Here is a 5,439-nt window from a genome sequence, read left to right as displayed (position 1 = left end):
AAAGGCAGATAGTGGCCTCCTTACCCTCTCAAAGCCATTCCAAAGAAAACAGGACTCCCGCAGCCTGCAGACCAAGAAAAACTCATTTCAACAAACTTACTTTCCATCTACCCACTGAAATTAAAAGTTCACTGAAATAATTTGTAATATTGTCTCTGGCACTGATGTATTTATTCCATTTGTATGTGCTTAAAAAAAACACGGTAACCACTAAAGATCATTGTTTCCCCATAAGCCAAAGTTTTACATGATGATGCAGCCTTCCACAGAGAGCTACACAATTAAATCGATCAGAACTATGAGCCACAATGACATTGTAATGGCTGATCAGGACAGAACTGTTCTTTGCAATTTGCTCTGAAGGGAGAATGAGGAGGGAGGGGCAGACACCAGAGGGTTTTGAGGCCCATCTCTGCTTGTCTACGGCATGCGTGACAACCCTGCATGGGCTGATCACTATGAGAAGCGACTGCAGAGGGTGAGTGAAAGTCAGGTGTGCCCCAAACGCCTCTCCTGGAGCTCCTTTGGATTAGGTGAGCTCAGCCTGTGTGGTTGCCCAGCCTCAGGTAACCAGGGCTTCTTAGCACTCTCCTATCCACTGAGACGCTGACGTTGACTTTCTGGTCTGTTTTCTATTTGTCTGTTTCTAGTAATGCCTCTAAATGGGCCACACACCTCAAAAGATGCAGAAATGCCCTGAGATAGTGTGTTTTTCAGAAACATTTAACAGTTAAGACCTCAGACTCTAGAATCAAAACAAACTGAATGCAACCCTGATTCCACATCAGTCTTGCACTGTGTCCTTAGGCAAGTTCCCTGATCTCTCTGAGCTGCACTTTTCTCAACTGCTAAGTAGAGATATTAAGTCTATGGTATGAATTATTAAGAGGACCCCATGCAATACACTTCGCACAGTGCCCAGTTCATAGTAATGACAGCAACACTCCCGGTTGTTATTTCCCATAAACTCAATCATCTTTAAATCACACATGACACCAGCTTTCGTGCCAATGGCTAGTTCCAAATTCTTTCTTCAGGTCTGGGGCTTGATTGTATGGGAGTTCTATGCAGGTACTTGTAGTTTCTTGGAATGGAATGACCTATTTGAAAGTTTGGCTTTCAAAGTGAGTGCAACAGAATCCTAAACCAGAGAAGATGAAAACACTAGGCTTAGGAAAGACCGAATGTAAATGCTATGGACTCAAAACACTATCATGCTTACTCTACAGTGAGCTGGCAACATCAAGATGTTTTCCTGTATGGACAGCAAAATATAAGATAACAACCACAACTGCTAGCACTTTATGTCCCTTACTACCTATCAGGCACTATATTAAGCCCTTTCTATGCAACAAACTTGTTTACTCTTTTTGTTTTTGCAGTACTAGGATTTGAACCCAGGGCCTTACACATACTAGGCATACGTTCTACCACTAAGCTACATCCCCAGCCCTCATCCAATCACCACAATAACTCTATAAGGCAGTTACTAGACACATTCCAGTTTGCAGCTGAAGAAACTGGCTCAAAGGGATCAAGCAACTTTCCCAAATCAAGAAGTGACTGAACAAAAATTCAAACCCAAGTCAGATGAAATCTATAGCCTAAATGTTGAGCCAGCCCTTAGTGGAATTTTGAGATAATAGTCGCCACATTCTGGTCCATCCTCTTTTAGGTTCTCCTTGCTCCTGCTATGGGAGTGGGGAGTTAGTGTGCACCTCTTGCCTCTCACCTTGGCACAGTTACACTTTAGGAAGCCTGTTCTACAGGCACTGGCACTATGCAAAGGAACAACTCCCATGAGGAACTCTGTCTTTGGAGGAGCAATCAGATTTTCCATCAGGAGGAATTCAACACACACTGGTCAGGGACGATAATAATGATCCAAGTTATTAAAAGTAGCCTCTACACTCAAGTATTTCCCCTTTGACAACATATGTTCAGGGCTGGGGATGTAGGTCAGTTGTAGAGCACTGGCCTAGAATGTGCAGATTTCTTGGTTTTTGTCCTCAACACTGGGAAGGAAGAAAGGAAAGAAGGAAGGAAAGGAGAGAGGGAGGAAAAGGAAGGGGAGGGGAGGGGAGAGGAAGGAAGGGAGGAAGGAAAAAGCCCCCCACTCACAAGTGCCCCCCAACTTAGAGAAAAATGCAGAAGGATGAGAGATTTTTTTTCTGAATGCCAGTCTTCTCCTGACACAAGTAATCAAGTAATTAATCTTATAGCTAGAAAGGCTCCAACATGCCCAGCCAAAGACATTGTCTGTAGCTCAAACTAAACAATGGCAAAGGGATGATCAAAAGATCAAAAATATATGGTTCAATTCTCTCTCCCTTGTGAAAGAAAAGCATTTGGATTTATTTATTTATTACTTATTCAAAAAACAAGATTTTATTTCTAGCTCTAAAAGAATTCCTCGTTTCCTAGGCCATTGTTCTGACTTGGCGCTGTTCCTTGCGGGGCGATAACGCTCTGATGATGTGTTGCACTAATACATCCTTACATTGGTAATGCTCTAATGATCTGGCAGGCCCCTAAATCACCAGAGGGCTGTCACTCCCGTGATGTGTTACTCAGAGATACGGCGCTGATCGCATCAAGGCATCCAGGAACTCAACAATGGGTGAATTATATTTTTTGACTTCAGAATTTCTTGACTATAAATAATAACCTCTTTCAGAGATAATAGAAAACTCAGCCTGAAATCAAGAGAAGCAGCAAAATTTCTTGTATTTTGGAATATGCCACAGATACAAAGATAAGGATGTATATTAGAGAAAGCCGTGGCCATGTGGTAGAGGAGGTCGCTGATAAGAAAATGATTTCTGAAGTATCCATAGGGTTGCTCCGTCTGTTTCTGAAAGGTAATCAGCTGGATGCTTACAGATCCATTTATCGCTGATGTGGATTTCATCAATGCCTTAAAATAAACAGTGTTAAAACCTGAGTCAAGAGAAAAATGACAGAGTGGGGAGAAAGGTACCCTCTGCATTACTGTTGGCAGGAGAGTAAATTGATATAACCTTTCAGAGGGCAATTTGGCAATATTTATCAAAATTTAAAGCACGTATTCTCCGGGCCTAGCAATTTCATTTCTAAAAAAATCTATCCAGCAGACATATTCACACACGTACAGAAGGACATAAATGTGTGAGAACATTTTCTTCTGCAGTAGTTGCAACTGAATAAAAGACAGGAACAACCTAAATATCCATCAGTAGTGGAGTGCTTAAATACATCAGTGTGAATCCACTTTGTGAAGTTTACATGGCCACTAAAAATTATGATGTAGATCAATGGCTTTGAGAGTATTGGACAGAAGCTTGGAGCTGTGTTGTCAAGGGGGCACAGAACCATGAGGGGGCCAGGGAAGAATGCAGAAGCCAGGGCTCCCTGCAGCAGAGTCAGGCCTGGGCCCCGTGATTCACCAAGTTCCCCTGGTGCCTATGAAAAATGCTGAAATCTGCCAGTTCTTCTTCTTCTTCTTCTTCTTCTTCTTCTTCTTCTTCTTCTTCTTCTTCTTCTCCTTCTCCTTCTCCTTCTCCTTCTCCTTCTCCTTCTTTTTGTGGTACTAGGGATGGAATCCATGGACAATCTACATATGATCTATACCTCCAGCCCTAGTTTTTATTTTTTATTATTTTGAAACAGGGTCTCCCTAAATTGCAGAAGGACTCACTAAATAGCTGTGGCTGGCCACTAAGCAGAGAACCTTACCCGAATAGTCTCTAGTTCCATACATTTTCCCACAAATGACATAGTTTTGTTCTTCTTTATGGCTGAGTAAAATTCCACTGTGTGCACAGAGCACATTTTCTTTATTCGTTCATCTGGTGATGAGCTCCTAGGCTGGTTCCATCAATTTAGCTATTGTCAATTGTGCTGCTACAAACGTGAGTATGCAGGTATCACTATAGTATTCTATCTTTAATTCCTTTGGAAAGATACTGAGGAGTAGTCTGGCTGGGTCATATGGTGGCTTCTTAAATAGTTACTTCTAGAATCACAGGTAGAATTGAACTGAACTTTCTTACTACCTGCCAGCCACACCTCTCTGGCTGACAGAGGGCTATGGCTTTTCAAGACAAAAACAAACCCAGGAGGATGCGCTGAGCCCAGCATGGTGACAGCTCTGGAGACACCTTGACTCAGAAGCCAAGTGAGAGGTGACACCAAGGGCCATAGATGGTTCTCTTGTTTACATGGACTTAGCAAGTTTTTAGTATAAGAAAATATACACATTCAAAGGGGAGTTACAAAAATGACATAAGAGCCTACAAATCACATGTCAGAATACATAACCCAAAAGACACAGGCTCTAATGGGACTGTGTAAAATATAGTTTGAAACGGCCAATAATAAAAATATTTGGTTCTCTGACATTGAGCTATGGGATTCTCATAAACCATGAGCCTACACTGGTGATACAACTGAACCTGGCTCAATGTAACTTTTATTTTTAATGGAGGTGAAATGGAAAATACACCTAGTTACAGCATTGTCTGTCTGATGGACAGTCTAGTTGAGCGGGCAGAAAAACACAAAGTGTGGTCCAACTTTCATGAACAAGAGTAAGTGTGCGGTCCAGCAGGACAGAGCGCAGCCCATTTGTGTGAGAGTGACGTTGAGCAGCGACCCATCCTGCTCAAATAACAGACACAGGAAGGCTGACCACTGGCTGCTTTGCAAACACGGGAGACATTGTCACACTGTGGTAATAATTGTGTCGTAATTATTACTAATTTGTTTAAATGCTGTTTTTAGTCTCCTAATCACTCAAAGAGGGCTGCCAAAATTCTAATATTTGAAAGTGTGGCATGAATCCACAAAGTCTGGGAGCCACCGATGTTGGTCCTTTCCCACACCAGGTTTTACTTTGTAATTTTGCCCTTAGGAAACAACAATTTTTATGCTTTTATTGGTGCATTGTAACTACACAGCACAGTGAGGTTCGAGGTGATACAAACATATGTGTGCTCGGCACTTGGTGTGTTCCCTGCACACCCCGCCCCGCTCCACCTCCCACTGCATGTTAGTGAGATTGGTAAGCACACCTTTGCAAACAGACAGAGCAGGATTTGAACTGTTTTGTTCTTCAAGCCTCCTCTTTCCCCTCCCCACCTTCCTCTCCAGCCCTCTCCCACTATTTATCTATTTATATTTATTCATCTAAAGTCCCATTTGTTGCTTATTTTCTCTCTAGTTTCCACATATGAGAGAAAGCGTCTAACCCTTAAGTTTCTGACAAGAAACAACTTTTTTTTTTTTTTTTGTACTGGGGATTGAACCCAGGGGCATTCTGCCTCCAAGCTACACCCTTAGCCCTTTTTACTTTTTTTTTTTGTGTGTGTGTGGGTCTGGGGGTGGAACCCAGGGCCATTCGACCTCCGAGCTACACCCCCTGCCCTATTTTTTATTCTTTATTTTGAAACTGGGTCTCAC

This window comes from Muscardinus avellanarius (assembly GCF_963383645.1).
Source record: "Muscardinus avellanarius genome assembly, chromosome: 10".
Classification (NCBI taxonomy): domain Eukaryota; kingdom Metazoa; phylum Chordata; class Mammalia; order Rodentia; family Gliridae; genus Muscardinus; species Muscardinus avellanarius.
This window is presented reverse-complemented; position numbering follows the sequence as displayed.